This window comes from Felis catus, chromosome C1 (genome assembly GCF_018350175.1).
Source record: "Felis catus isolate Fca126 chromosome C1, F.catus_Fca126_mat1.0, whole genome shotgun sequence".
In the NCBI taxonomy this organism is placed as follows: Eukaryota; Metazoa; Chordata; class Mammalia; order Carnivora; family Felidae; genus Felis; species Felis catus.
The window spans coordinates 8679767-8702997 of record NC_058375.1 but is presented as its reverse complement, the minus strand read 5'-3'; the positions used below and the strand labels follow the sequence as shown (position 1 = coordinate 8702997).

Sequence of the window (23231 nt, the reverse complement as noted above, 5' to 3'; positions counted from 1 at the left end):
GGTTCACAGAGTAGTCCAGCAGGAGTTCAGGAATGGTTTGATCAAGAACTCAAGTAACATCAGTAGGGCCCAGCTCTTAGCCCTGCTTCCTGTAGCTTGGCTCCCATCCACAGACTAGTTACCTTTGTGGTAACAAAATGACCCCAGTTATCCCAAGCCTGATGCCCTCCTAGCAAAGTCAGCAGCGTCTGAGTCTCACTGTTCCCACCCGCGGTGCTGAGGTTCACCTCCCAGTGGACAACCCACCCCCTAGTCAATCGCTGTGGCCAGGCTGCAAGGGATATGTTTGTTAGGTTAGGCCAATCAGGCCACCTCTTCAGCTGAGATGGGGGTCAATCTCCAGCCACTGAACAGAGGATACTGGGAGAGAGGTGGTTTCTCAAAGGAAATTTGGGGTACTCTTATCAGGAAGGAGGAAAAATAGATGCTTGGCAGCAAAGCTCCTGGGTCCAGTGTGCCCTGCAGGGGAAGTTTCATTCATCCCATTTTGCAGATGAGGCAAGTGAAGCTCAGAGACCACAAGGCACTGAGCCCCGGAAAAGGGAGGGGACCACACAGAGTCCCTGACCTCAGGGGATGCACAGTATGAAGGGGAGACAGACAGATAAGAAGCCAATTACACTGCGATCAGAGAGTGGGAGCGTGGGGCTGGCACACTGAACCTCTCCACTGGAGCATCAGGGGTGGCTCCCTGGAGGAAGCTGGAACCTGAGGGATGTTGGGTGTCCACCAGGCTAAGGCATGGGACAGGACTTTCCAGGTCGTGGGCAGAGCATGAGTAAGTATACAGACGTGGGTGGGGACATTTCGGGAGGCAAGAGGACAGTAATACTCCGGTTTGTCCAGAGTGTAGAATCCTCTAAGGAGAGGTGGGGTTTATCGATCCATAGTGATGGGGTTCTTGAGAAAACGGCTAAGAAGGAATTCTTGAGACGTCTTTGGTGTAAAAAGGTGATTTTATTAAAGCACAGGGACAGGATCCGTGGGCAGAAAGAGCTGCCCCAGGATTGTGAGGAGTGAGTGATTGTATATTTTTAGGTTTGTGGAGGGAGGGAGATAGTGTAAGTCTCTAAGGAATTTTTTTTTAATTTTTTTTTTTTACTTTTATTTTTGAGAGACAGAGAGAGAGAGACAGAGCACAAGTAGGGGAGGGGCAGAGAGAATGAGACACAGAATCCGAAGCGGGCTCAGGGCTCTGACAGCACAGAGCCCGACGCGGGGCTCGAACCCACAAACCGGGAGATCACGACCTGAGCTGAAGTCGGACGCTTAACGGACTGAGCCACCCAGGCACCCTCTGAGGAATTTGAAAGCAAGGTTTTCAAGGACCTTGAGGGGCTAGCTACTGGTGAGATAGGGTTACTTTTAGTCTTTAATAAAACTAAAACATCGGGGCGCTTGGGTGGCTCGGTCGGTTGAGCGTCTGACTTCGGCTCAGGTCATGATCTCACGGTCTATGAGACTGCTCAGAGCCTGGAGCCTGTTTCCGATTCTGTGTCTCCCTCTCTCTCTGCCCCTCCCCTGTTCATGCTCTGTCTCTCTCTGTCTCAAAAATAAATAAGCGTTAAAAAAAATTTTTTTTTAAATAAAAAAAAACTAAAACATCAAGGAAGTAAGGCAGCCATGAGTTCCTTGAGCAAGGTCACGTTCTGCATGTTTCAGGTGTCTATCTGCGAGCTGCAGGCTGTAAGGAGATTTAATTTAAGCTACATTTCTCTTGCCTTTGTTTCCCTCATCATGGATCTTTGACTTCTAAAGGCAAGGGTGGGTAGGCTCTCAGACCTAGCTCGTGGCAATGACAACATCACAGGTGACGCTCCCTCCCATGGACTCTCACGTCCTCTCCCCGCGTTACTGTCATAATTGTAGCCAATCTTTACGGCTTCCCCCGAAACCAAGGGAGGACAGTTTATCACCCTGTTTTACAGAAGTAGAAACTGAGACAGAGTGAAAGAGGATGCCTTGCCAAAGGTCAAAGGGAGGTCGCCAGCGCCTCGCAGGATTGACAACCTCCCATCGGCAGGGCAATTAGCACTCTGCTCACATGGCTCCTGGCTGTCCAAGCGCCATAGGAATCCATGGGACCGCTCTGTGGGTGTCCCGACATATGACAAAACAGAGGCGGGGAGCCCAGGAGGAAGGCTGTGGATTCTCTCAAAATAGAACTTGGCCGCAAGGTAATTAGGCAGCATTTCTGGGGAAGGGAGAGCTGGATATAAAAGAGTCGGCAGCGGGCTGGGAGTTGGGGGACCTGATTCCATCTCCAGCTCGGTCATTATCATTGCGCAACCTCCCATAAGTGAGGTAAGCGTTTAGACTCCAGGTTCCCACCTGTAAAATGGGTCTAATAGCACCTTCCCACTTCAGGAGATGGTCAGGAAGTCCCACTTAAATCGAGGACTGTGTGTGAACGTGCTTTGATAAGTTCAAAACTTTCTACCCACACAGCGGATGGTTTGCACTGAGTAGCTGGAGGCAAAAGAACGGAGGTCAGAGCTCCTAACCCCGGGTCCGCAGGCAGAATTCAGAGGGTCTGCCAACCTGGATAGGTTTCATTTTCACCAACCTCTGGCTGAAATTTAGCATTCCCTCCCATGGTTAACTTTGGCACTTACGTCATTGTCACAGATGACAATGAACGCATTCATGACCCCGTTATAGTTGTTGCAGAGATCTTGAAGTAATCGCTCATGGTTGTTGCGCCTTTGATTTTTGTTTAAGTTTATTGATTTATCTTGAGGGAGACAGAGACCGTGCGAGTTGAGGAGGGGCAGAGAGAGAGGGAGACAGAGAAATCCCAAGCAGGCTCTGCACTGTCAGCGCTGAGCCTGATGCAGGCTTTGAACCCACGAACCGTGAGATCATGACCTGAGCGGAAACCAAGAGTCAGACGCTTAACTGACTGAGCCACCCAGGCACCCCTCATTGTGCCTTTGAAATTATGGTAGTCATTAAACTTGCTACTAGATCCCAATATTTGGTGTATTAATGAAGAAGCACAGGTTACCAGTCGCAAATTTGTTTTAAAAATATAGTTAGGGGTGCCTGGATGGCTCAGTCTGTGGAGCAGGTGACTCTTGACCTGGAGTCGTGAGTTTGAGCTGCACGTTAGGTGTAGAGATTATTTAAAAATAAAATTAAAAATATTTTTAAATTAATTTATTTATTAAAGTTTATTCACCAAGAGAGGGAGGGAGGGAGGGAGGGAGGGAGGGAGGGAGGGAGGGAGAGAGGGTGGGCACCAGTTTGAGTGGGGGAGGGGCAGAGAGGGAGGGAGAATCCCAAGCAGGCTTTGCTGGAAGCCAGTGCAGAGCCCAATGTGGGGCTCGACCTCTCAAAACTGTGAGATCGTGACCTGAGCTGAAATTAAGAGTCGGATGCTTAACCGACTGAGCCACCCAGGTGTCCCTGAAAAAAAATTTTTTTTTAATTTGAAAATTATTGGGGCGCCTGGATGGCTCAGTTGGTTAGGCATCCGACTTGGTTTCGGCTCAGGTCATGATCTCACGGTTCGTGGGTTCTAGTCCCGCATCGGGCTCTGCACTGACAGTGTGGAGCCTGCTTGGTATTCTCTCTCTCTCTCCTTTCTCTCAGCCCCTCCCCTGCTTACACGCTCTCTTTCTCAAAAATAAATAAACTTTAAAAAAAACCTTTAAAATGATGGCTCATGTTTAGCATACACAAAGTAGGCCAAATGGGAGATAAATAGATAGATGTAAGAGGAGATTTATTATGGGAATCGGGTCACGGAATTATGGAGGCTGGAAGTCCCACGATCTGCCACCTACAGATGGAGACCCAGGAAAGCCGGTGGTGTAAGTGGAAATTAGGGCCAAGACCAGGAGCCCATGTCCAATGGCAGAAGATGGATGTCCCAGCTCTAAGAAAAAAAGAGCAAACCCGCCCTTCCTCTCCCCTTGTGTTCTATTCAGGCCCCCTCAATGGGTTAGGTGAGGCCCACTCATTTGGAAGGACAATCTACTCAGACCGGGTATTCAAACACTAACCTCTTCCAGAAACACCCTTCCAGGGGGTGCCGGGGTGGCTCAGTTGGTTAAGCATCAGATTTCAGCTCAGGTCGTGATCTCACAGTTCATGGGTTCGAGCCCCATGTTGGGCTCTGTGCTGCCAGCTCAGAGCCTGGAGCCTGCTTCGGATTCTGTGTCTCCCCCTCTCTCTGCTTCTCCCCCGCTCGCACTCTGTCTCTCAAAAATAAATAAACGTTAAAAAAATATATATATATATAGGAAAAGAAACACCCTTCTAGACACGTGTAAAGAGTAATTTACCAGCTCTCTGACACAAAACTCAATCATCACAGTGACCTGTTAGCTCAGTTGAGTGTTAGTATTTTCATGAACTCATAGATTTAAATATATTCGAGATGCTTTGATCCTTTGAATGTATTAATCTTCTTGATGGCCCATTGATATCACCTTGGGCTTTTGGGAACCTCTGCGAGGGCGTATATTTCCTGGCTCCTGCCTGGAATCTCTATTTCTCCAAGGAGCCCGCTTCCGTTGACCAGGAACCGGCCTTTGGAGACTGTAATCTGGGTGCTTGGGTGCTCATTACACTGGGTGGTTCCTTGCCCAGGGTGAACAACACACACATTTAAAAGCCCTGCTTTTGATAGAAACCCTGTCCTCGGAGCCCGGGGACAGCACCGGCCACCAGCATTTAATGCGGACTGACCCGAGCTGCCAAGTGAGGAACGGTTTGCTGGGGAGAAAGAAAGGAAAATGACTCTCTCAGGGCTTGAAACTGTCACTGGGCCAACGTGGGCCCGCTCCTTGGAGAGCTGTCGACCCAGACTACACTGAGTGGAGCTGCCTGCCTCACAGGGTCACTTTCCTTGTGCAAATAAGGAGACCTCGAGGAATACTTTCCAAAACTGTGAACTCCCTAAACAGGGGTAAGCAGGCTCCTTTTAATAGGGTTTGGGATGAATATTTAGAGGGGGATTTTAATATTATAATGAATCTGAGATACCCAGTAGGCACTTTTTTAGTTTATTTATTTAGAGAGAAAGAGAGAGAGAGAGAGAGAGAGAGAGAGAGAGAAAACCAGTGGCAGAGGGGCAGAGAGCAAGGGGGACAGGAGCCGAAGCAGGCTCTGTGCTGACAGCAGAGAGCCTGATGCGGGCCTCGAACTCACAAACCTGAGCTGTAGTCGGATGCTTAACCAACTGAGCCGCCCAGGCACCCCTGTCGGGCACTTTCTGATTCATCTGGACGGGTATGGTTCTCAAATGTTTCTTTTCTTGTTTCAGCAATTTGTGAGTTTCTAAGAGATGAAATGGACAGGCAGAAGGTTCTAGGAGTTTCCTGAGTTCAGGAGGGCAATCCTGAGTCTGGGGTTCAAGGGGTCTCCCTGGTGACAAATGGTGGTACCAGCAGAGCAGGGCTGGACTTAGGGCAATTGCCTCAGGCACCCTGAGCCTGGGTGGGGGTCATCTACACAAAGGACATCAAAAGGACCCTGGGAGGTGGCTATCCCACAGTCAAAAGCAAGGGAGAGCTGGCCACTGGGAGGAGGCTGGGAGGTGGAGAAATGCAAGGAAGGAACTTTGGGATGGATGGGATGCAACTTTGGGATCTGGGTGCACACCCTGCTAGTTTTCTTTCGTAATATTTATTCACTTTCTCCCTCCATGGGTCTCACATTAGCAGGGCTCATGGCTGCCCAGGGGAAAGACTACATTTCCCAGCCTACCTTGCACCTAGGCGGGATCACAAAGCTAAGTGGTTATTCACCTCCTCTTGAGTTTTATCAAATCCATTATAACCATCATTAAAAGGTCTTTCTCACTCCAATTTTCCACAAATGATCCGGCTCTAGTTTTAATGACCTCATCAGGAAGAAAAACAAAACAAAACAAACCCAACAGCAATACTTTTAAATATGTCATAGAAATAGCAGCCAGGGCACCTGCATGGCTCACTGGGCTAAGCGACCGATTCTTGGTTTCGGCTCAGGTCATGATCTCAGGGTTCAGGAGTTCCAGCCCTGAGTAGGGCTCCGCGATGACAGCGCGGAGCCTGCTTGGGATGCTCTCCCTCCCTCTCGCTCTCTCTGCCCCTCGCCTGCACGCACGCTCTCTCTCAAAAAATAAATAAGCTTAAAAAGGGAAAGAAAAGAAAACGCAGCCAATATTGCTTCAATTGTTTAAAGTTCTTTTAAAAAGCTTACAGTCAGGTGCCGGGCCTTGCCTCGAAAGGTGTGTGTGACTGCACAGATATGCCCAAGAGTCATCTTAAAAAAAAAAAAAAGTGTTATCTGAAGTCTGGGCCAGATCAGGTTAACCAGATGTTCTTTATTCAGCAATCTTCTGCGCCCGCCTCCGCGCGCGAGGCCGGAAACCGAGAACAAGTCTGGGTTTGGTGGTTTCCAGCCTGTGAACGTTCGGAGGCCCGCAGACCAGGAAACCTTGCGAGAAGGTTCTAGTTTTCCGTAGCTGAGCGCTGCCCTGGCAGGCCCGGCGTGGACCCGCACGGGAGATCTGAAGCTTTTTTCAAGCAGGTGAGCGCCCCGCCCCCCGGGAGCGCCAGAAAAGACGGAAACGTAGAGCAAATGGATAAAGAAAAAACACATTACAAATGACAAAAATTAGACAAAAAAAACAAGCCACGGAAACACAGAGGAACAGGTAACCGAGAAACTATAGTTGTACCTCCCAAGCAAAACACGCATGCGTAACAAAAAGAGAAGCTGAAACAAACTAGTCTATTTTTAAACACCATAAGTAGCCTTGCAAGCGCAAGGCCTCAAAAAATTGGTTAAAAACTCAGAATTGTTCCTCTCCACGGAAATCTTTAGTAAAAGGCGAAAGATTTATGCGATCTGAAGAGAAACCAGAGTATGCTTTCGAGCCGCCCGCACACATTCCTCGGGTAACTGTTACCCCGAATTCAGTGATGGTGATTCTCTGCTCGAAAGAGCCAGTGATTTTCGTCGTTCTCCCAGACAATTCTGTGGGAGCGGCCTTATTCTTGGGGAAAAAGAATTCAACCGCAAAAGGAAAATCTCGTCATTTCTAAGTCGGAAATTGCCCGGTGTGCAATGCCTCTTGGGTATGTAAATGAACCTACGTCGTCACGCCCCGGTTCCCGGAAATGCCTTAAACAGTGTATTCGTTTTCCTGCAGGGACTGAGACTACCACCAGGGGGCAGAGCGGAGGCCAGATTGTCAGGATTTACGCTTTGGAGCAACCGGAAAAAATCTTTTATAAATTTTATAAATTTTGACTCCAAGTAAAAATTTCTTTTGTACTTAAGTAAAATAATAAAAATAAAATAAAACTTGAAAATATTTATCTTCATTCATTCAACAACGTTCTTAAAAAAAATTTTTTTTTAATGTTTATTTATATTTGAGAGAGAGAGAGAGAGAGAGAGCACAAGCAGCAGAGGGGCAGAGAGAAAGGCAGACAGAACCTGAAGCAGGATCCAGGATCTGAGCTGTTAGCACAGAGCCCGACTGGGGCTCAAACTCACGAACCGTGAGATCATGACCTGAGCCGAAGTAGGACGCTTAACCAACTGAGTCACCCAGGCGCCCCTCAACGACAATTTCCTGAGCACCGTGTTAAATCCTGTGCTGGGCTGCAAGGATAGAGAGATATCCCCAACATTTCATCCTCAGTGAGCCTGTATGTGATGGGGAGGCTAAGTGTGCGTGGTAAGCACTGATAACAGAATGTTCGTTGACATCTAGGCACGCCTAGGGCGGTGAGGGTGTTCCAGGCAGTGCAGAGAGGGTGAGTGACCAGATGGCCTTCAGTGCCAAGATGGGAGCTGGCATTTACCTTGGGGGCAATGGCGAGGCACCCAGGAGTTTTACAAGAGACCAACGCGATCAGATGAGTTATTTAAGGCAGCAGTTCCTTCCACGTGGTCCCCAGACCAGCATGTCAGTATCACCTGGGTACCTGCCAGAGACCCAAACTCTTGGGTCCCTCCCTAGACCTACTGGGTCTCAAACCCTGGGGGTGGGGCCCTGCAGGCCGGGATTGCACAAGTCCCCCAGGTGACTCTGATGCAGGTGAGGCAGAGAACCACTGTGGGACAACCATTCTGGCTAATGTGGCGACTGTAGAGACAAGGAGTCTGGGGCAGGTGAATTAGGAAGCTGAGCATTAAAGCCAGAGAAGACTTCCAGGTGGCCGGCATGGGGGTGTGGAGGGAGGAAGGCCTGGGAAAGAGGAAAGTGAGGAGAGGGAAGAAGTCTAGGTGGGTCCTTGGGGGGGGGGTGGCATAAAGGAGGGGTGGATGCTGCAGGAACGTGTGAAGGGGATTAGGATGTCCCCAGGAAGCCACAGGAAAACCAGGAGCTGGGGCTGCACAGAAGTCGAGGGCAGCTATGGTAAGCGTGTCATGGGTGTCCTGGTGGGGAGGTCGGTGGCCTTGGACAGAGGAATTTCTTTCTTTCCTTTGTTTTTAAAGTTGATTTATTTTGAGAGAGAGAGAGAAAGCAAGCGTGGTAGGGGCAGAGAGAGGGGGGAGAGAGCGAATTCCAAGCAGGCTCTGCACGGTCAGCACAGAGCCCGATGTGGGGCTTGAACTCACAAACCGTGAGAACATGACCCGAGCCGAAATCCAGAGTCCGACGCTTAACCGACTGAACCACCCAGGCGCCCCTGGACAGAGGCATTTCTAAGGAGTGGGGGTGCAGGAAGCTCCCAGCTGCAGGGAGGGTGATGGTGAGGGAGGGAGGGGGCCGGGTGCAGGGGGGGGGGGGCTCCGTAGGGACCGCTGGGAGGGGGTGAGGTGGAAGCAGGTGTTGCAGTGCCTTTTAAACGTTCTCCCTGCGCCGCCTCCAAGGTCCCCTTCCTGACTCTCACTCTGACACTGACCATGCCGGGGATCTCACTGAGCCAGCAGAAGCCCCGCCTTCCCTCCTCCGGATCTACCAGCCTGCCCGTCCCTGCCCCTTCTTCCGCCCACTCCCGACCAAGGCTGACCCTCCGCTTGGGCTTCCAGCCTCACCCCTGCCTGTCTCCCCTGCCTGCCAGCAGATACCGCGGGCTTCCTTATTTCCCATCACGAAGGAGGGAGGGGAGGTAGGAGCCAGAAAAGCGCCCCAGACCCCATCTCCCTTTCCTCTTGTGGAATTCAAGAATCGAACACAACAAAGGGAGGAAAACCTTTACTCTCAGAAAAAAAAAAAAAAAAAAAAAAAGACTGTCAGAAATCACCTTATTAAAACCAACTTAATTCACCTCGCGCCTACGAGGATGGCGATGATAATAATAATAATAAAGGAGAATGACGAGGGTGGGTAAGGATGTGGAGAAGCTGGAACCCTGCACACCGTTGGGGGGAATGTGAAAGGTGATGTGCGAAAACTTGGTGGTTCCTCAAAAAGTTAAATGCAGGATGATCTTATGACCCAGCAATTGCTCTCTGTTTCTTTTACTTTTGGGGAGAGAGACAGAGCATGAGCCGGGGGGGGGGGGGGGGGGGGGGGGGGGAGGGGCAGAGAGAGAGGGAGACACAGAATCCAAAGCAGGCGCCAGGCTCCCAGCTGTCAGCACAGAGCCCGACGCGGGGCTCGAACTCACGAACCAGGAGATCGTGACCGGAACCAAAGTCTCGGATGCTCAACTGAGTGAGCGCCCCTATCACAACAATAATTTTTTTTCCTTTTTTTTTATATGAAATTTATTGACAAATTGGTTTCCATACAACACCCAGTGCTCATCCCAAAAGGTGCCCTCCTCAATACCCATCACCCACCCTCTCCTCCCTCCCACCCCCCATCAACCCTCAGTTTGTTCTCAGTTTTTAAGAGTCTCTTATGCTTTGGCTCTCTCCCACTCTAACCTGTTTTTTTTTTTTTCCTTCCCCTCCCCCATGGGTTCCTGTTAAGTTTCTCAGGGTCCACATAAGAGTGAAACCATATGGTATCTGTCTTTCTCTGTATGGCTTATTTCACTTAGCATCACACTCTCCAGTTCCATCCACGTTGCTACAAAAGGCCATATTTCATTTTTTCTCATTGCCAGGTAGTACTCCATTGTGTATATAAACCACAATTTCTTTATCCATTCATCAGTTGATGGACATTTAGGCTCTTTCCATAATTTGGCTATTGTTGAGAGTGCTGCTATGAACATTGGGGTACAAGTGGCCCTATGCATCAGTACTCCTGTATCCCTTGGATAAATTCCTAGCAGTGCTATTGCTGGGTCATAGGGTAGGTCTATTTTTAATTTTCTGAGGAACCTCCACACTGCTTTCCAGAGCGGCTGCACCAATTTGCATTCCCACCAACAGTGCAAGAGGGTTCCCGTTTCTCCACATCCTCTCCAGCATCTATAGTCTCCTGATTTGTTCATTTTGGCCACTCTGACTGGCGTGAGGTGATACCTGAGTGTGGTTTTGATTTGTATTTCCCTGATAAGGAGCGACGCTGAACATCTTTTCATGTGCCTGTTGGCCATCCGGATGTCTTCTTTAGAGAAGTGTCTATTCATGTTTTCTGCCCATTTCTTCACTGGGTTATTTGTTTTTCGGGTGTGGAGTTTGGTGAGCTCTTTATAGATTTTGGATACTAGCCCTTTGTCCGATATGTCATTTGTGAATATCTTTTCCCATTCCGTTGGTTGCCTTTTAGTTTTGTTGGTTGTTTCCTTTGCTGTGCAGAAGCTTTTTATCTTCATAAGGTCCCAGTAATTCACTTTTGCTTTTAATTCCCTTGCCTTTGGGGATGTGTCGAGTAAGAGATTGCTACGGCTGAGGTCAGAGAGGTCTTTTCCTGCTTTCTCCTCTAAGGTTTTGATGGTTTCCTGTCTCACATTTAGGTCCTTTATCCATTTTGAGTTTATTTTTGTGAATGGTGTGAGAAAGTGGTCTAGTTTCAACCTTCTGCATGTTGCTGTCCAGTTCTCCCAGCACCATTTGTTAAAGAGGCTGTCTTTTTTCCATTGGATGTTCTTTCCTGCTTTGTCAAAGATGAGTTGGCCATACGTTTGTGGGTCTAGTTCTGGGGTTTCTATTCTATTCCATTGGTCTATGTGTCTGTTTTTGTGCCGTATCACAACAATAATTAAAAAAAAACACTTTTGGGGAGACTGGGTGGCTCAGTTGGTTGGGCGTCTGACTTCAGCTCAGGTCACGATCTCAGGGTTCGTGAGTTCGAGCCCTTCCTTGGGCTCTGCGCTGACAGCTCGGAGCCTGGAGCTGCTTCCGATTCTGGATCTCCCTCTCTCTCTCTGCCCTTCCCCCCCCCCCCCGAAATAAATAAACTTAAAGCAACGCTTATATTTGAATCCTTCTGCAACTTGCCTTTTTCATGCAACGTCAGGTTTTCAAGATCGATTCGTGCTGCTCTCTGTAGATTCAGTTCTAGTTCATGCCTTTTCTCTGCTGTACGTGTGAGTCCAGCATAGTGCCCAGATCAAGCAGGGCAAACAGGTCAAGGCAGGCGGTTGGCGCTCTCGGTTACTCCTTCCCATCCCTGTGCCTTGATTTCAGGTCTAGCGTGAGCAGCGGAGGGGGTGTGGGAGGCTCAGTAATGATGCTCACGAACTCCAGGTTCTAGTCCCTGGAACCTGTGTCACCTGTTATCTTACAAATGAAGCTCCTGGTTATTTTACCGCCAAAATGGGTTGATTAGGGAATAGCAGAGAATTGCAATCTGGGATGAGCACCACTCGGGGTGGGGGCGGGGAGGGGGCGCGAAGGCCTGGGGCACAGGTGGGGAACGTGGGCAGGCGGCCTTCCGGACAGCACGAGGGACACCCCCCGGGGTGCTCTGAGCCCTGCAGCCCTTTGCTTGGACCTAAGGCAGCCCCGTGGCAGGTCTCTGCTCCTGTGGCGCGGCTCCTGCCCCCCCTTCCCGAGGCTCCCCACCTGCCCTTCTCGTCCCACCCTGCTTGCCGCAGCCCTTAGATTTCAGCCCTTAGATTTCAGCCCTTAGATTTCCGCAGCAGAATAAATCACTTTGCCCTGTGCCGTGTGCCCTTGGGTGGCTTAGTTCTCTTCTCGGAGTCTCAGTCTTCTCTCCTCTGGGATACAAATGCCTGTTTCACAGGTCTCGTGTCGGGATTACAGGAGAAAAGTCATCCAAAGCGCCCAGCAGAGTCCCTCACATATAGTCGGCCCTCAGTATATGGCAGGTGTGACTGTAGTTCCTGGGAGGCTTTCTCTGACTTCATCTGCCCACTTTCACCCTGAGGGCCTCTGCTCAGTCCTCCCCCACCCAACTTGCTCTCAAACTCCCCACCCAGCTTCGTGGCCCTGTCACCCCCGCCTGGAGAGACAGGCCTCAAACACAAGCAGGCAGCCCCCGTTGGCCTTCTCACCTGCTCTACCTGCTCTCATCCGCACTGCCACAGTTGCCAAAAAATACCTCCCGACCCCACTTGACCCTCCAGGGCTTCTGCGTGCACACCCAGCAAAGCCCAGCCTTGTGGTTCACCTACCGCTCCTCGCCACCTGCTCCTGTGTGGCACTCTCTGCTCCTCTCCAGACCAGGCTGCTGCTCCCGGGGCCTGTCTGTTCCCTTCTGCTCTCCCTTTCCAGGATGTCCAGCCCTTGCCTCTCTCCTCTTCCCCTGAGGCCCGGCTCACCTGCCTCCTCCTCCAGGAAGCCATCCGTGGCGCTCCAACCGAGGGGTTCTTTTTCATGACCCATGGTCAGCACGGAGCACCTGCCTCCTGGCGTTCGTGGGATTGTCCTGCTGCGTTCCGTCTCCCCAGAGAGGCGACAGAGGTCATGTCTTTTTTCATCTTGGATCTCGGGAACCGAGCGTGTGCCCCACACGGGGAAGGAACTCAGGAGCCGTGGCTGCAGCTGACATCCCAGGCCTTGTTCTGCACCCCGAGATGGGGCACCCTTGGCAGAGGTCCAAGGTCTCTATCCTCTGGGTCAGTCTTATCCCAGAGCCCTCCCCTCCTTTTGTGGCTTCCTCGTTGGAAAAGCTCTGAGAGGCTCGGCCCCGACCTCCCACTCCTCTCCCCCCTTGTCCCTTCTCTCAGGAAGCAGACAGATACTTCTCTGAGAAGTTGCTTTTAGCCCAACTGTCCCCAAGAAAGGGGCAGAGAGTGGGGAAGGGGGGAAGCCCCTTTTGACATTAGACGGGGAGGGACATGTCATTACAAAGCCTACGCTAACCCTGGGCCATGGGGAGGAGGGGGTGGGCACCGTGATTTTACCAAACAGTAACAGAAACTCAGCTCAATCTGGCTAAAGCACCAAAGGGGTTGTATTGGCTCATGCTACTGAAAAGCGTTAAGCAGGTTCAGGCATGGCTGGATCCAGGGGCTCGTGCTGTCCTTAGGATGTTGCACTTCCATCTGTTGGACAAGCTTCCATTGTGAGGCCTTCCGGTATATGTGGCTCATGCCAGGAGGGCAGAGAATGGCTTCCCGAGAGCTTTTGATCCCACGTCATCCTCGTGGAAAGAGGGTGCCTCTTCCCTCTCTCTTCCCCCGTAGTCGCAGCAAAAGTTCCATGTCTGCGGCCTAACCTGGATCACACGTCCTCTCTGGAAGGAAGGTGTTGGAGTGGGTAGCACCACCCTGACCGTAGAGACAGAGGTGGGCGTGGAGGGGTGGGTATCCTGGAAGGGAGAGGAAAGCACGGTTGTCAAAATCGATGGTGGGCAAGAAAAATGTGCCGGTAAAGTCTCCCGATGTGCAAAATGAAGGGGTTGGGCTTGATGGTCTGTGGGTCGCTGTCCACCTCAGGTCACTTCTGTGATTACTTTATTTGCACGTGCCCCAGGAATCCTGACCTCAGGTACGAATACGCTCGTTTGAGTTTGCTCTCTTGCTCCCTTGTGCCAAGTGAGCGTTACAAACAGCCCAGGTATGATTCTACTGCAGGGCGTCTCCAACTTCCACGTACATGAAGACCACTGGGTGGCGGGGGGGTGTGGGGAGCCTCTGGCGGATGTGCACATGCTGACCGGGTAATTCCTGGGTTGGGCCGGGATGCTGCATTTCTATCATGCTGGCCCACGGACCACATTTTGAGCAGGGGCGTAGCAGCGGGACCATCCAGACTGCTTCCTTTCCTCCTGCCCAGCCCTGCCATGTGTGATTCTGTTCCTCCATCCAGACGCCCACCCGGCCTGCCCTCTGGAGAGACCCTCAGCTTGTCATGCTAGAGGAGATGCTTTTAAAATTTTTTAGTAAACGTCAACTGTTTAAAACAAAAGTAATAATTTGTATTTGGGAGTTTATAACCTAGAAGTGAAATATACAATATTAATAGCACAAAGAAGGAGTTTAAATGGAATTATGCTCTTTTAAAGTATTTACCTTTTACTTGAAGTGGTAAAATATTGATTCTAGGTACACTCTGGGAAGTTAATAATGCATAGCATAATCCTTAGAGCAATATAAAAAGGTATAGCTAAAAAACTAATAAGGAATATCAAATTATTCGATTAGCCCCAAAGAATTCAGGAAAAGAACAACAAAGAAGAGAGGATAAATAGAAAACACGTAACAAGGTGATGGACTTAAACCCAATGGTATAAGTAATTACATTACATTAAATATAAATGAATAAAATCTTCCAATTAAAGGCCAGAGGGTATCCAATAGTAAGACTCAACCATATGATGCCACAAAAGAAATACACTCGAACTATAAAGACACAAAGAGGTTGAAGCTACAAGGACGGAAAATTATGCATTAGTAGACCTTACAAGTCTTGTATAGTTGTAGTAATATCAAACGATGTAGATGTTAAGACCAGGAATATTGCCGGAGATGAATAAGGACATTCCTTATTGTCCTTATGGAAGGACACTAGCCTCATGGACACTAGCCTTTTCCTTATGGAAAGCCACTGGGTGGCTCAGTTGGTTGAGCGTCCGACTTCGGCTCAGGTCATGGTCTCACAGTCTGTGAGTTTGAGCCCCGCGTCAGACTCTGTGTTGACAGCTCAGAGCCTGGAACCTGCTTCAAATTCTGTGTCTTCCTCTCTCTCTGCCCCTCCCCTGCTCGTGCTCTGTCTCTCTCTCTCTCTCTCAAAAATAATGAATAAACATTTAAGAAAAGTTTTTTAAATAAAAAAGAAAAAGATGCAATGAGGCACAGTGTGACAGAATCAATTGGAGAACACTAAAATTTCAGGGCGCGTTGTCTGACCACAAGAGAACTAAACGAGAAATCGAAAACCGTAAGTTATCTAGGAAAGCCTTAAATAGTTGATCGTTAAACAACACCCTTCCAAATTAATCCATGGCCCAAGGAGAAATCAAAAGGGAAATTAGGAGCTATTTTAAACTCAGTGATAATAAAACAAACACATAAAAAATTGTGGGAAGCGGCTAATGTCCTTAGAAGGGAGCTCGTAGCTTCAAGTGAAAGATTTAAAAATAAAAATCCTAAGTTTCCATTTTATGAAGCTGGAAGAGGAGGAACAAATTAACCCCAAAGTAGGGATTAAGATGGGTCATAAACCTAGACATAAAAGCTACGATCATAAAGCTTCTGGAAGAAAACATAGGAGAATATCTTCATGACCGTGGGGTAGGTGAAATTTACTTAGAGCGAACGCAAAAAGCGTCGCGTATAAAAATAAGTAGATAATTTGTATTCCACTAACAGTAAACATTTCTGCTCATTAAGGCAGTGAGAGTGAAAAAGCAAGCCACAGACTAGGAGATAACATTCCCCATCCATTCATCTAGCAAAGGACTTGTATGCAGAGTATATAAGAAAATCCTACAAATCCGCTAGTAAAAACAGAACCTAGTAAAAACTGGGCAGAAGATCTGAATGGACGCTTCCCCCCTGCCCCCCAAAGATGTAGGAAGGCCCAATAAGCATGTAAGAGGTACTCAACATCATTTCTTATTAGGAAGATAGAAATTAAAACCACAATGAAATGCTACATTACACCCTCCGGAATAGCTAGAATCACAAACACTTCTCTGAATGTTGGTAAGGACATACGGTGTTGGCTAAAACAAAGCTATGTGCGCTCAAGCTTAGAATAACTTCCAGTAATTGAAACAGTGTGGTATTTGTGCAAGGGCAGACAGGGACAAATGGAACAAAATAGTCCAGAAATAGAGCCACGTGTATACAGTCACGTGATGTAAAACAACCACACCCATAGTAGACAGCTAACGTATTCATTAAGAAATCGTGCTGTATCTGAGCGCCTGGGTGACTCAGTCACGTATGCGTCCGACTCTTGGTTTTGGCTCAGGTCATGACCTCACGGTTCGTGAGATCGAGCCCAGTGTTGGCGTCTGCACCGACAGAGCGATGCCTGCTTGGGATTCTCTCTCCCTCTCTCTCTCTGCCCTTCCCTCACTCACGCTCTCTCTCTCTCTCAAAATAAACAAATACACATTAAAAATTTATTTCAAAACATGGTGCTCTAGCAACCGAGTTTCAAAATGGAGATACCTTTCTTATATCACACACACAGACCGGTTCCTAAATGTGAAGGGTAGAACAATCCACGTTCTAAAAGGTAAACCAGGAGAGCATTTCACGACCTTGAAAGATTTCCTAAAGTCTAAAAACACTTTTCCATGAAGGAAAAGACTAATCAACTGGACTATATTAAAACGAAGCTCTGATAAGACTCCATGAAGAGAGTGAAAAAGGTAAGGTCACCAGGTGGAAAAAGATATGTGCAATATGTATCTGGGACAATGGATTTCTATCCAGAATATATGCAGAACCCTTACCAATCGATAAGAAAATGACAGACAATGTGCTAGAAGACTGGGAAAAATTTGTATAGGTCCTTCACTGAAGAGCATATTCAAATGGCCAGTAGGCATATGAAAAGTGCTCAGCATTATTTGCCATTGCAAATTAAAATGACAGTGAAATATCATTATGCACTTACCAGAATGGATACAATGTTGAAAAGCTGACAGTACCCAGTATTTTTTTTTTATAAATTTTTTTTAACGTTTATTTATTTTTGAGACAGAGAGAGACAGAGCATGAACGGGGGAGGGGCAGAGAGAGAGGGAGACACAGAATCGGAAACAGGCTCCAGGCTCTGAGCCATCAGCCCAGAGCCCGATGCGGGGCTCGAACTCACAGACCGTGAGATTGTGACCTGAGCCGAAGTCGGACGCTTAACCGACGGAGCCACCCAGGCGCCCCAGACAGTACCCAGTATTGATGAGCATGTGGAGCGACATATACTGCCGGAGAGAGTCAGTTAGTAAAATCATTTTGAAAAACTATACGGAAGTGGCTGCTGAGGCCGAACGGGCACATACCCCATGATCCAGTATTTCTACGCATAGGTGCGTAACCAAACACTGTGTGTGTGTGTGTGTGTGTGTGTGTGTGTGTGTGTATGTGTGTGTATAAGCCACCGAAAGACACGGGCAGGAATGTCCATAGCAGAATTACTGTGAGCTTCCCGAAGACAACTGCTAAGTTTATGGCAGGAGGAATACTCACACCTGTTTATAAGGTCAAGTACAGGAGTTAATCCCCTGAGAGGGAGCATGGCCCCCTCCCTGCCCTCCATCATATCCCACCCCCCTCCCCACCTCCCGTGGCCACGAAGCACTTGCTCTGGGGAAACAGCAGACGCTGCTATTGTATCTCCAGCAGGTGGCGCTGAAGGCTCTCTTTTCCCTTCAGTGACACCGCCAGCTCTATCCTGGATCTGGGAAGGGGTGGATGGGTCAGATGGGGAAGACCCGCGCTGTGGCTCAGCCAGAGGCCAGGCTGGGCTCGTCCCCACCCCTTACCTCAGGCGAGCAGGTGAGGCAGGGGAACTCTTATAGGAGATCTTTGTCTTTGCGTGGGTGTTCCTAGGCAGTGCAGGAGGGCCTGTCCCCCTTCTGGCCTGGGATCAGACGCACAGGGGTCAAAGCCAACCTCATTCTGTCTCCCCTGAGAGTCATGCTTGGTGCATTGGAAAGGGCATAGAACTTGCAGTAACTCAGACCTCCTTTCAAATCCCAGCTCTGCCTGTTAGAGGGCTGTGTGACCTTGGGCAAGTTGCTTCATTTCTCTGAACCTCAGTTTTACTCATCAGTAAAATGGAGCAATAATGCCTAATGCTCAGGTTAGCGTCAGGATTAAATGGGTCAGCATGTAAGAGCACCAAATTGTAATAGGTGGTCAGTGGGGGTTGGTTACCTCCCCATTCACAGGCCTGGGGTTGGTGGCCTGTCAGTGGTCAGACCCCCGCATGCAGCTGTTTCTTACTCTACACTGTTCCCTGAGTAAGGATAGAAATGGGATCCTGGTAAGACAGAACTGAGGGGTGGGACAAAAAGAGTCCCAGAGACTGCTTTCTCAAGTGCACTTATAATCACAGTAATAGGCATCATCCTGATTTTCTGATAATTCTTGCTTCTTTTACAACAGGGCTAGAGGGGGGCGCCTGGGTGGCTCAGTCGATTAAATGTCCGACTTCGGCTCAGGTCATGGTCTCACGGTTCGTGAGTTCGAGTCCCCTGTTGGGCTCTGTGCTGACAGCTCAGAGCCCGGAACCTGCTTCGGATTCTGTGTCTCCCTCTCTCTCTGCCCCTCCCCCGCTTGTGCTCTGTCTGTCTGTCTCTCTCTCAAGAATAAATAAAAAAACACTAAACAAATTAAAAAAAAAATATGGCTGGAGGGAAAATTCTACTTCAACAATAGCAGCTTTTCTAGAAAAAGCCTGGCAAGGCAAACATCATACTGTCTATATGTGATGTTAAAACATATCAGAGGTCAGGGCTTTAAGAAACCCAACAGAACCGAGTCCTATGGGTGGGGGATTTTGGTTTCGTTTTCTCGGAAAGGCCAGGACTGGGCCCCACTGACAAACTGGTGGGTGCTCGGCCGTATGTTTGTGAGCGAAGGGTGGGGGGCAGCAGGGGCAGGGTAGCTGCCAAACAGGTGTTTCCACAGTGCGTTTGTGCCTGGGGTGTCCAGAGCCTGGAGCCGCCTGTGGCTTCTCTTGGGTCTCCTTTAGGGCACCAGGAATGCCGGCTGCTTTCCAGTAAGGCAGGGTCTGCAGCAAATCAGTTCATCCCTGCCCTGAGGACGGATGAATCCAATGGGAGGCATCTCTGCTGCGCTTCCCCCACGGAGGATCTCAGGGCTTTGGAGCCCCAAGAGGCAGGCAAGCCCTGGTGATGTGAGGACGCTTTGGGGGGTGAGCGGCCAGGGTGGGGGGTAAAACAGGAAGCCTACAGATGGGGAGGTGGCCTCGGAGGTGGGGCGGGTCTCAGCCTGGAGCTCCTGGGATTGACGTTGGCCTCTGTCCATCACTGATGCCTGTCCGTCTCCTGACCCTTCTTTTCTGCATTCCACCAGCCAGGCCAAGGAGGGTGGGGCCGCCTTCCGAACGACAAAACTCTTTGAGTCACCGGCCTCATCAGCACCTCCGCAGCCTTAGCTCCGCCCTGAGCTTTTCTCAGGTGCTGAGAGCTGGGAGCTGGGAGTTCAGGTAACAGGGTAGGGTCAGCTCGCCCGCCCGGTGCAGAAATGCAGACTGTGGCTCCCTCTCCTGCAGGCAGCCCCACCCCTCCCCTCACCACACAGCCTTGACCTATCCAAGCAGAAAGAGCACCCCTTTGGACTCAGAGAGATCCGAGTTTAAATCCGTGCTCTCCCACTGCTGTGTGACGCTTGCAAAGCGCTTCACTCACCGGGGCCTTGGTTTTCCCAATCTGTCAAATGGACATGGTGGGCCTGCCCAGTCTGCTCACAGGGTCGGGGTGACAGTTATACAAGACACTGTGCTTTGTAAACAAACAAACAAAAAAAAGCATAAGCTCACAGCAAATGCTGCCCACCCCCCCCCCCACCGGCTCCCCGGCCCCCCCATGGCTGGATACCACCCATATACACGTCTTGTTAGAAACTCAGCAGTCAGGAAAGATCTGAAAATTTTTGGCCAAGATTAAAACATCAGATTTTTACAGAAGGTTTTGAATTTTCCACGGCATCTGACAATACAAGGGCAACCCCCCAAAAGATTCTCCAGGGTTAGGGTTTGGCTGGCCTCCGCAAGCCCTGCTGCGTCCCCGGCACCGAGGTCACAGGTCAAGTACTATTTGTCACCCGGCTTGCTTCGGTCCACCTGCCCTTTTGATAGGTGTTTGTAGCAACTGCGTTATTTACGTGGGAAGTGCAGGGTTATCATCCGTCCCTCTGGTCATTTCAAGGCGTGGCACCACTTCTGGCCCCTTCTCCTCCTGGCGGGCGTGGCCATCTGCCTGGCACTGGGCACTGACTGTGGAGGGGACAGCATTTAGGAACGTTGCTGGTCTCCGGCTCCTTTCGGAAGAGTGGCTGGCTCTTGGGGCGCCTGGGTGGCTCGGCGGGTTGCCCGACTCTTGATTTCGGCTCAGGTCACGATCCCGGGGTTGTCAGGTCAGGCTCCGTGGCTAAGTGTGAAGTCTGCTTAAGATGTTGTCTCTCTCTCCCTCTGCCCCTCTCCCATCCCCTCCCCTCCAAAAAACAAACAAACAAACAAACAAACAAACAATGGCTCTTTATCTTATCTACTTTTACCTACATTGTCTTTTCTCGTCCTGACAGTCAAAGGTTGCTTGGATGAATTAGACACTCTGGGGGCTTGAAGGAGCTTCCCGAGGCCCTGATGTGCTCCGCTCTGGCTGGGTAGTTTGCTGTGTGACCTCAGGCAAGCGGGACGGTCCCTCTGGCCTGCTCGCCTGGGATGCCTAGAAGGATCTGAGAATCCGGGACACGGGCTGGGACAAAGGTGGTGCAGGAAGGGCAGTGGTGAGGATCCAGGGAGGGTGTCTGTGTGGTGACACCGGTAAAGCAGAAGCCGGGGGTCAGATCTCCTGAGTTCAAATCCCATTCCGCCCCTTGGCGGCCCCACAGTCTTGGGGACACCACCAGCGTCCGCCTCACAGGGTGGCTGAGAAGGTAAATGAAATAAATCATGCACGAGAAGCCCTTGGCACCATAGTAAGTGCTCAGAAAATAATAGCAATAATTGTCAGCAACACAAGAACGGCAGAACCTGCAAAAAGGAAAATGAGGCTTCCCTGGGTCGAGGGGTCAGCCGACCCATACTCCCTACGGGTAGAGGCTGGGCGGGGTTATTCAGGTTCGATTTCCAGGAGGGTGGGGACCTGAGTTTGGGTCACACCTGAGCCACGGCAGACGGACGGGGAGGGGGCAGGCGTGAGTTCTGGCTGCTGGGGCATCCCTGGCCCGGTGGGCCCAGTGAGCCACCCTCTCCAGAGGCCAGCGCTCTGGGTCAGGTCACATGGAACATGTGGCAGGGACACGGGTTCCTCTAACAAAACCCATACAAGGCTTTGGGCCTGAGCTTACCAACCCGGACCGCAGGGATGCAGGGGGTTCACCTTCTCCAAGGAAGGGGCAGGGACAAGAGGGAAAACAGGGAGCTATTTTGAGAAGGTGTCGAAGGCCGGGACACTAAATTTAGACCCTTGGTTCCTAAAAAGACATTGGCGCCAACCAAGACCTTGGAGAGGGGCTCTTCAGCGCGGAATGTGACCCCAGGAAGCGCTCCTGCGGGCCTGGGCAGTGAGGTCAGCCTGCAGGACCAATGGGGCCGCCCGATGGCTAGTGGTCACGGGCACCTCTCCCCCCCAGCGGCCCCGCCTGCAAAATTCTGGAGCTGGTTCCAACCGCTTCCTGTCCGCGCCCAGCGAGCACGAGGGCGAGGGGGCAGAGCTGCCCGTCCCCGGGGCTGTCTGACCTTCCCAGCCGTGTTTTTCCTTTTTTGACTGTCCCCTTGTCTCCCCTGCTTTCTGTTCCATGCTGGGGGAGGGGGTGCTCAGGTGAACAGCCATCTTGGGGCCTGGGGCTCCAGAGGCCTGGCTGGGAGTGTGCAAATGCTCTACCCCTGAGCTATACCCACTGCCTAGCTGGGAGTGTGAGCCAGAGGGGCCTGGGATTCTGTCCGCTTGGGCCCAGGCCTCTGCTCTGGCCCCCAGGATCAGGGAAGCCCCCGTACCCCTCCCCTGTCTCCCCCTTCAGTCTGTACACCTCACCCCTGCCCTCAGGGATACGGCTGCCTCTCAGGAAGCTGTCGAAGTCCTATGAAGCCACTTCCTGGAATGATGTGTCAGGAGCCTTCAGTCCCCTGGCTCTGAGATGACCCCTCTCTCCCTCTCCTGCGCCCTGGCCTGAGGCCCAAGACTGTCATTTGACTTTCCTCTCACCCCAAGTTGTTTTCTACGGTGGGGAGGGTGGCACCTTGGGTCCTGTCACCACACACGTGTGAATTCCTTTAACTCCTGCCGGTGGCTCTGGGGATACGATCTCGAAAGCCCCACGAGGTCCAGCCTGCCCCCTCTCCCCCACAGCCCAGCCCCATGGTGGTCTCTTCCATTGCCCAACACACTGAGTCCGTCTGATGGAGCCCGCCCCCCTGCTGTCCCCCTCCTGTCCCCCTTGTCCGGATGAGCCCCACTCCCTCAACTTCAGCGTCACTTCCTCGGAAAGGACTTAGGTGCTTGAAGACACATGTTGAATCAGGCTGAGATGGAACCGGGAGGGCAGTGCCCTGGCCACTCTCGGGTAACAGGGGCCTCGAGGCCCAGGGACCTGTGTAGACCGGCTGCCTGGGTGAAGAAGGACCGGTCCACCAAGGGAGGCTGCAGCCGGGACTCAGTGGGGAAGGGCGCAGCTGGAATAGGGTCTGGGGGCTGTGTCCATGGTGCTCCCCACAGCGGGGACTCATCGATTACTGGCCCACCCAACTGGGCTTCCTGTTCCTGTCCTCACCCTGAAGACTGGGTTCCTGGGCTCTCACCGAATAGATAGAGCAGGGGCGCCTGGGTGGCTCAGTCGGTTGGATCTTGGGACTTTGGCTCAGGTCATGATCTCAGGGTTCGTGTGTTGAGCTCCTCGCAGGCTCTCTGCTGTCAGCCTAAGAGCCCACTTTGGATCCTCTGTCCCCCCCCCCCCCACGCCTCTCCCGCTCACACATGCTCTCTCTCAAAAATGAATAAACAGGGGTGCCTGGGTGGCGCAGTCGGTTAAACGTCGACTTCAGCCAGGTCACGATCTCGCGGTCCGTGAGTTCGAGCCCCGCGTCGGGCTCTGGGCTGATGGCTCAGAGCCTGGAGCCTGTTTCCGATTCTGTGTCTCCCTCTCTCTCTGCCCCTCCCCCGTTCATGCTCTGTCTCTCTCTGTCCCAAAAATAAATTAAAAACGTTGAAAAAAAAATGAATAAACATTAAAAAAAAAAAAAGAATAGAACAGATAAGCAGATAGATCTTCAATCAACCCTCAGGGAGACTGCTGGAATTTTTGAAGGGAAAGTAGGAGAATCCACAA

The 23231-nt window shown here is 50.8% G+C and overlaps 1 long non-coding RNA gene and 1 other non-coding gene across 2 annotated transcripts; both read right to left on the bottom strand.

Moving 5' to 3' along the window:
- Nucleotides 1-6747: 6747 nt before the first annotated feature.
- On the bottom strand, nt 6748-6863 carry LOC111562012. Its single transcript, XR_002745073.2, has one exon. It is a non-coding gene; the product is annotated as a U5 spliceosomal RNA (small nuclear RNA).
- A 6329-nt stretch (nt 6864-13192) lies between these two features.
- LOC123379353 lies at nt 13193-19684 on the bottom strand. Its single transcript, XR_006583743.1, has 2 exons — nt 19592-19684; nt 13193-13567 (listed from the first exon to the last, which is right to left on the bottom strand). It is a non-coding gene; the product is annotated as an uncharacterized LOC123379353 (long non-coding RNA).
- Between the last annotated feature and the right edge of the window lie 3547 nt (nt 19685-23231).